The sequence below is a fragment of the Lathyrus oleraceus genome, unplaced genomic scaffold (genome assembly GCF_024323335.1).
Source record: "Lathyrus oleraceus cultivar Zhongwan6 unplaced genomic scaffold, CAAS_Psat_ZW6_1.0 chrUn1085, whole genome shotgun sequence".
Classification (NCBI taxonomy): domain Eukaryota; kingdom Viridiplantae; phylum Streptophyta; class Magnoliopsida; order Fabales; family Fabaceae; genus Lathyrus; species Lathyrus oleraceus.
The window spans coordinates 1-9,903 of NW_026113476.1; the positions used below are offsets into that span (position 1 = coordinate 1).

Sequence of the window (9,903 nt, forward strand, 5' to 3'; positions counted from 1 at the left end):
TTCACACAATTCAATCAAATTTCATGGGTTTAACATCTACCTTTTCATCATTCACACAATTCAATCAAATTTCATGGGTTTAATATCTACATTTTCATCATTCACACCATTCAATCAAATTTCATGGCTTTAACAATAACATTTTCATCATTCACACAATGCAATTAAATTTCATGGGTTTAAAATCTACCTTTTCATCATTCACACAATTCAATCAAATCTCACTGGTTTATCATCAACATTTTCCTCATTCACACAATTCAATCAAATTTCTTGGCATTAACAACTACATTTTCATCATTCACACAATTCAATCAAATTTCATAGGTTTAACAAAACATTTTATCATTTACATAATTCAATCAAATTTCATGGGTTTAACAACAACATTTTCATCATTCACACAATTCAATCAAATTCCATGGGTTTAACAATGACATTTTCATCATTCACACAATTCAATCAAATTTCATGGCATTAACAACAACATTTTCATCATTCACACAATTCAATAAAATTTCATAGGTTTAACAACAACATTTTCATTATTTACACAATTCAATTAAATTTCATGGGTTTAACAACAATATTTTCATCATTCACACAATTCAATCAAATTTCATGGGTTAACATCTACCTTTTCATCATTCACACAATTCAATCAAATTTCATGGGTTAATATCTACATTTTCATCATTCACACATTCAATCAAATTTTCACGGGTTTAACACATCAACATTTTCATCATTCACACAATTCAATCAAATTCCATGGCTTTAAACAACAACATTTCATCATTCACACAATTCAATCAAATTTCATGGTTTAACATCAACATTTCATCATTCATACAATTCAATCAAATTTCATGGCTTTAACGACAACACTTTCATCATTCACATAATTCAATCAAATTTCATGTGTTTAACAACGGCATTTTCATCATTCACACAATTCAATCAAATTTCATGGGTTTAATATCTACATTTTCATCATTCACACCATTCAATCAAATTTCACGGTTTAACATCAACATTTTCATCATTCACACAATTCAATCAAATTTCATGGCTTTAACCAACAACAATTTCATTATTCACACAATTCAACCAAATTTCATAGGTTTAACATCAACATTTTCATCATTCACACAATTCAATCCAATTTCCTGGGTTTAACAATAGCATTTTCATCATTCACACAATTCAATCAAATTTCATAGGTTTAACACCTACCTTTTCATCATTCACACAATTCAATCAAATTTCATGGCTTTAACATAACATTTTTCATCATTCACACAATGCAATCAAATTTCATAGGTTTAACATCTACCTTTTCATCATTCACACCATTCAATCAAATTTCATGGCTTTAATAACAATAAATTTTCATCATTCACACAATGCAATCAATCAATTTCATGGGTTAACATCTACCTTTTCATCATTCACACAATTCAATCAAATCTCACTGGTTTATCATCAACATTTTCCTCATTCACACAATCAATCAAATTTCATGGGTTTAACATCTACCTTTCATCATTCACACCATTCAATCCAATTTCACAGGGTTTAACATCAACATTTTCATCATTCACACAATTCAATCAAATTTCATGGCTTTAACAACAACATTTTCATCATTCACACAATTGAATCAAATTTCATGGGTTAAAAAATCAAAATTTTCATCATTCACACAATTCAATCACATTCATAGGTTTAACATCAACATTTTCATCATTCACACAATTCAATCCAATTCCTGGGTTTAACAATAGCATTTTCATCATTCAACACAATTCAATCAAATTTCATAGGTTTTAACATCTACCTTTTTCATCATTCACACAATTCAATCAAATTTCATGGCTTTAACAACAAAATTTTCATCATTCACACAATGCAATCAATTTCATAGGTTTAACATCTACCTTTTCATCATTCACACAATTCAATCAAATTTCATGGTTTAAATATCTACATTTCATCATTCACACATTCAATCAAATTCATTTCAATTTCACGGGTTTAACATCAATATTTTCATCATTCGCACAATTCAATCAAATTGCATGGCATTAACAACAACATTTTCATCATTCACACAATTCAATAAAATTTCATAGGTTTAACAACAACATTTTCATCATTTACACAATTCAATCAAATTTCATGGGTTTAACAACAATATTTTCATCATTCACACAATTCAATCAAATTTCATGGGTTTAACATCTACCTTTTCATCATTCACACAATTCAATCAAATTTCATGGGTTTAATATCTACATTTTCATCATTCACACCATCAATCAAATCAATTTCACGGGTTTAACATCAACATTTTCATCATTCACACAATTCAATCAAATTCCATGGCTTTAACAACAACAATTTCATCATTCACACAATTCAATCAAATTTCATGGCTTTAACATCAACATTTTCATCATTCATACAATTCAATCAATTTCATGGTTTAACTTAAACGACAACATTTCATCATTCACATAATTCAATCAAATTTCATGTGGTTTAACAACGGCATTTTCATCATTCACACAATTCAATCAAATTTCATGGGTTTAATATCTACATTTTCATCATTCACACACATTCAATCAAATTCATCACGGGTTTAACATCAACATTTTCATCATTCACACAATTCAATCAAATTTCATGGCTTTAACAACAACAATTTCATTATTCACACAATTCAATCAAATTTCATAGGTTTAACATCAACATTTTCATCATTCACACAATTCAATCCAATTTCCTGGGTTTAACAATAGCATTTTCATCATTCACACAATTCAATCAAATTTCATAGGTTTAACACCTACCTTTTCATCATTCACACAATTCAATCAAATTTCATGGCTTTAACAACAACATTTTCATCATTCACACAATGCAATCAAATTTCATGGGTTTAACAATGACATTTTCATCATTCACACAATTCAATCAAATTTCATGGCTTTAACAACAACATTTTCATCATTCACGCAATTCAATAAAATTTCATAGGTTTAACAACAACATTTTCATCATTTACACAATTCAATCAAATTTCATGGGTTTAACAACAATATTTTCATCATTCACACAATTCAATCAAATTTCATGGGTTTAACATCTACCTTTTCATCATTCACACAATTCAATCAAATTTCATGGGTTTAATATCTACATTTTCATCATTCACACCATTCAAATCAAATTTCAATCAATTTCACGGGTTTAACATCAACATTTTCATCATTCACACAATTCAATCAAATTCCATGGCTTTAACAACAACAATTTCATCATTCACACAATTCAATCAAATTTCATGGCTTTAACATCAACATTTTCATCATTCATACAATTCAATCAAATTTCATGGCTTTAACGACAACACTTTCATCATTCACATAATTCAATCAAATTTCATGTGTTTAACAACGGCATTTTCATCATTCACACAATTCAATCAAATTTCATGGGTTTAATATCTACATTTTCATCATTCACACCATTCAATCAAATTTCACGGGTTTAACATCAACATTTTCATCATTCACACAATTCAATCAAATTTCATGGCTTTAACAACAACAATTTCATTATTCACACAATTCAATCAAATTTCATAGGTTTAACATCAACATTTTCATCATTCACACAATTCAATCCAATTTCCTGGGTTTAACAATAGCATTTTCATCATTCACACAATTCAATCAAATTTCATAGGTTTAACACCTACCTTTTCATCATTCACACAATTCAATCAAATTCCATGGCTTTAACAACAACATTTTCATCATTCACACAATGCAATCAAATTTCATAGGTTTAACATCTACCTTTTCATCATTCACACCATTCAATCAAATTTCATGGCTTTAACAATAACATTTTCATCATTCACACAATGCAATCAAATTTCATGGGTTTAAAATCTACCTTTTCATCATTCACACAATTCAATCAAATCTCACTGGTTTATCATCAACATTTTCCTCATTCACACAATTCAATCAAATTTCTTGGCATTAACAACTACATTTTCATCATTCACACAATTCAATCAAATTTCATAGGTTTAACAACAACATTTTTATCATTTACATAATTCAATCAATTTCATCATGGGTTTAACAACAACATTTTCATCATTCACACAATTCAATCAAATTCCATGGGTTTTAACAATGACATTTTCATCATTCACACAATTCAATCAATCAAATTTCATGGCATTAAAACAACATTTTCATCATTCACACAATTCAATAAAATTTCATAGGTTTAACAACAACATTTTCATCATTTACACAATTCAATTAATTTCATGGGTTTTAACAACAATATTTTCATCATTCACACAATTCAATCAAATTTGATGGGTTTAACATCTACCTTTTCATCATTCACACAATTCAATCAAATTTCATGGGTTTAATATCTACATTTTCATCATTCACACCATTCAATCAAATTTCACGGGTTTAACATCAACATTTTCATCATTCACACAATTCAATCAAATCCATGGCTTTAACAACAACAACATTTCATCATTCACACAATGCAATCAAATTTCATAGGTTTAACATCTACCTTTTCATCATTCACACCATTCAATCAAATTTCATGGCTTTAAACAATAACATTTTCATCATTCACACAATGCAATCAATTTCATGGGTTTAAAATCTAACTTTCATCATTCACACAATTCAATCAAATCTCACTGGTTTATCATCAACATTTTCCTCATTCACACAATTCAATCAAATTTCTTGGCATTAACAACTACATTTTCATCATTCACACAATTCAATCAAATTTCATAGGTTTAAACAACAACATTTTTATGATTTACACATAATTCAATCAAATTTCATGGGTTTAACAACAACATTTTCATCATTCACACAATTCAATCAAATTCCATGGGTTTAACAATGACATTTTCATCATTCACACAATTCAATCAAATTTCATGGCATTAACAACAACATTTTCATCATTCACACAATTCAATAAAATTTCATAGGTTTAACAACAACATTTTCATCATTTACACAATTCAATTAAATTTCATGGGTTTAACAACAATATTTTCATCATTCACACAATTCAATCAAATTTGATGGGTTTAACATCTACCTTTTCATCATTCACACAATTCAATCAAATTTCATGGATTTAATATCTACATTTTCATCATTCACACCATTCAATCAAATTTCATCGGGGTTTAACATCAACATTTTCATCATTCACACAATTCAATCAAATTCCATGGCTTTAACAACAACAATTTCATCATTCACACAATTCAATAAAATTTCATAGGTTTAACATCAACATTTTCATCATTCACACAATTCAATCCAATTTCCTGGGTTTAACAATAGCATTTTCATCATTCACACAATTCAATCAAATTTCATAGGTTTAACACCTACCTTTTCATCATTCACAATTCACATTCAATCAAAATTCACGGCTTTAACAACAACATTTTTCATCATTCACACAATGCAATCAAATTTCATGGGTTTTAACATCTCCTTTTCATCATTCACACAATTCAATCAAATCTCACTGGTTTATCATCAACATTTTCCTCATTCACACAATTCAATCAAATTTCTTGGCATTAACAACTACATTTTCATCATTCACACAATTCAATCAAATTTCATAGGTTTAACAACAACATTTTTATCATTTACATAATTCAATCAAATTTCATGGGTTTAACAACAACATTTTCATCATTCACACAATTCAATCAAATTCCATGGGTTTAACAATGACATTTTCATCATTCACACAATTCAATCAAATTTCATGGCATTAACAACAACATTTTCATCATTCACACAATTCAATAAAATTTTATAGGTTTAACAACAACATTTTCATCATTTACACAATTCAATTAAATTTCATGGGTTTAACAACAATGTTTTCATCATTCACACAATTCAATCAAATTTCATGGGTTTAACATCTACCTTTTCATCATTCACACAATTCAATCAAATTTCATGGGTTTAATATCTACATTTTCATCATTCACACCATTCAATCAAATTTCACGGGTTTAACATCAACATTTTCATCATTCACACAATTCAATCAAATTCCATGGCTTTAACAACAACAATTTCATCATTCACACAATTCAATCAAATTTCATGGGTTTAACATCAACATTTTCATCATTCATACAATTCAATCAAATTTCATGGCTTTAACGACAACACTTTCATCATTCACATAATTCAATCAAATTTCATGTGTTTAACAACGGCATTTTCATCATTCACACAATTCAATCAAATTTCATGGGTTTAATATCTACATTTTCATCATTCACACCATTCAATCAAATTTCACGGGTTTAACATCAACATTTTCATCATTCACACAATTCAATCAAATTTCATGGCTTTAACAACAACAATTTCATTATTCACACAATTCAATCAAATTTCATAGGTTTAACATCAACATTTTCATCATTCACACAATTCAATCCAATTTCCTGGGTTTAACAATAGCATTTTCATCATTCACACAATTCAATCAAATTTCATAGGTTTAACACCTACCTTTTCATCATTCACACAATTCAATCAAATTTCATGGCTTTAACAATAACATTTTCATCATTCACACAATGCAATCAAATTTCATAGGTTTAACATCTACCTTTTCATCATTCACACCATTCAATCAAATTTCATGGCTTTAACAATAACATTTTCATCATTCACACAATGCAATCAAATTTCATGGGTTTAACATCTACCTTTTCATCATTCACACAATTCAATCAAATCTCACTGGTTTATCATCAACATTTTCCTCATTCACACAATTCAATCAAATTTCATGGGTTTAACATCTACCTTTTCATCATTCACACCATTCAATCAAATTTCACGGGTTTAACATCAACATTTTCATCATTCACACAATTCAATCAAATTTCATGGCTTTAACAACAACATTTTCATCATTCACACAATTGAATCAAATTTCATGGGTTTAAATTCAAAATTTTCATCATTCACACAATTCAATCAAAATTCATAGGTTTAACATCAACATTTTCATCATTCACACAATTCAATCCAACTTCCTGGGTTTAACAATAGCATTTTCATCATTCACACAATTCAATCAAATTTCATAGGTTTAACATCTACCTTTTCATCATTCACACAATTCAATCAAATTTCATGGCTTTAACAACAAAATTTTCATCATTCACACAATGCAATCAAATTTCATAGGTTTAACATCTACCTTTTCATCATTCACACAATTCAATCAAATTTCATGGGTTTAATATCTACATTTTCATCATTCACACCATTCAATCAAATTTCACGGGTTTAACATCAATATTTTCATCATTCGCACAATTCAATCAAATTTCATGGCATTAACAACAACATTTTCATCATTCACACAATTCAATAAAATTTCATAGGTTTAACAACAACATTTTCATCATTTACACAATTCAATCAAATTTCATGGGTTTAACAACAATATTTTCATCATTCATACAATTCAATCAAATTTCATGGGTTTAACATCTACCTTTTCATCATTCACACAATGCAATCAAATTTCATGGGTTTAACATCTACCTTTTCATCATTCACACCATTCAATCAAATTTCACGGGTTTATCATCAACATTTTCATCATTCACACAATTCAATCAAATTCCATGGGTTTAACAACAACATTTTCATCATTCACACAGTTCAATCAAATTTCATGGGTTTAACATCTACCTTTTCATCATTCACACCATTCAATCAAATTTCACGGGTTTAACATCAACATTTTCATCATTCACACAATTCAATCAAATTTCATGGCTTTAACAACAACATTTTCATCATTCACACAATTGAATCAAATTTCATGGGTTTAAAATCAAAATTTTCATCATTCACACAATTCAATCAAATTTCATAGGTTTAACATCAACATTTTCATCATTCACACAATTCAATCCAACTTCCTGGGTTTAACAATAGCAATTTCATCATTCACACAATTCAATCAAATTTCATAGGTTTAACATCTACCTTTTCATCATTCACACAATTCAATCAAATTTCATGGCTTTAACAACAAAATTTTCATCATTCACACAATGCAATCAAATTTCATAGGTTTAACATCTACCTTTTCATCATTCACACCATTCAATCAAATTTCATGGCTTTAACAACAACATTTTCATCATTCACACAATGCAATCAAATTTCATGGCTTTAACATCTACCTTTTCATCATTCACGCCATTCAATCAAATCTCACGGGTTTATGATCAACATTTTCATCATTCACACAATTCAATCAAATTTCTTGGCATTAACAACTACATTTTCATCATTCACACAATTCAATCAAATTTCATAGGTTTAACAACAACATTTTCATCATTCACACAATTCAATCAAATCTCACGGGTTTATCATCAACATTTTCCTCATTCACACAATTCAATCATATTTCTTGGCATTAACAACTACATTTTCATCATTCACACAATTCAATCAAATTTCATAGGTTTAACAACAACATTTTTATCATTTACATAATTCAATCAAATTTCATGGGTTTAATAACAACATTTTCATCATTCACACAATTCAATCAAATTCCATGGGTTTAACAATGACATTTTCATCATTCACACAATTCAATCAAATTCCATGGCTTTAACAACAACAATTTCATCTTTCACACAATTCAATCAAATTTCATGGGTTTAACATCAACATTTTCATCATTCATACAATTCAATCAAATTTCATGGCTTTAACGACAACACATTCATCATTCACATAATTCAATCAAATTTCATGTGTTTAACAACGGCATTTTCATCATTCACACAATTCAATCAAATTTCATGGGTTTAATATCTACATTTTCATCATTCACACCATTCAATCAAATTTCACGGGTTTAACATCAACATTTTCATCATTCACACAATTCAATCAAATTTCATGGCTTTAACAACAACAATTTCATTATTCACACAATTCAATCAAATTTCATAGGTTTAACATCAACATTTTCATCATTCACACAATTCAATCCAATTTCCTGGGTTTAACAATAGCATTTTCATCATTCACACAATTCAATCAAATTTCATGGCTTTAACTGTAACACCCTTCTAAATACCCCAAATTTTTAATAACAACAACAAATATATATATATATATATCAGAGTAAATATTCCAGTTAAGGGTGTCACACAACACTTCACACATTTCACCATAAAAATCAGTCATGCTCATTATTTAATTCAACATAAACACTCCTTGCAAAATTCGCAGCGGATAGAAATTAAATCAACCATTCAACCATATAACAACAATTACATGAGAACTAGTTCAACAACCAACAACAAAACAATTAAACATCCCATCCCGATGTTACATCTATCAGAGCATGACCCACTAAGGAGACTACACTAGACTCCAAGCACTAGCTTCTACTCACTCATTGCTCGTTACCTGAAAAATAGTTGTAAGGGTGAGTTCCTCAATCGATATAATAAGCATTATAAATCATCATGTAATGCTAAGTAAATTTACACGTTAATCACCCTAATCATATCATGCATTCAGTAACGGCACATCAACTCAAATATCATACTCAATAACAACGTAAAATGCAACTCAATAACAACATAAAATGCAACTCAAATGAGACTCGACTCGTCATGCATGTGGTACCAATCGGAGTAAAACTCCCAACTTAAAATCATTGCCATTTTATTGGGCATCAAGGCATAGCCTTCAACTTTCAACTTAAAATTTGCCAATCCAGGCC

The 9,903-nt window shown here is 28.8% G+C and overlaps 1 long non-coding RNA gene across 5 annotated transcripts; it reads left to right on the plus strand.

Moving 5' to 3' along the window:
- The first annotated feature begins 1,167 nt into the window (after window positions 1-1,167).
- Window positions 1,168-8,675, plus strand: LOC127115110 (uncharacterized). 5 transcript variants are annotated; one of them, XR_007800679.1, is made up of 3 exons: window positions 1,168-1,223; window positions 8,123-8,472; window positions 8,623-8,675. It is a non-coding gene; the product is annotated as an uncharacterized LOC127115110 (long non-coding RNA). The 5 variants fall into 5 exon arrangements; XR_007800678.1 differs by lacking the exon at window positions 1,168-1,223 and adding an exon at window positions 2,790-2,845; XR_007800677.1 differs by lacking the exon at window positions 1,168-1,223 and adding an exon at window positions 3,325-3,756.
- Window positions 8,676-9,903: the final 1,228 nt, after the last annotated feature.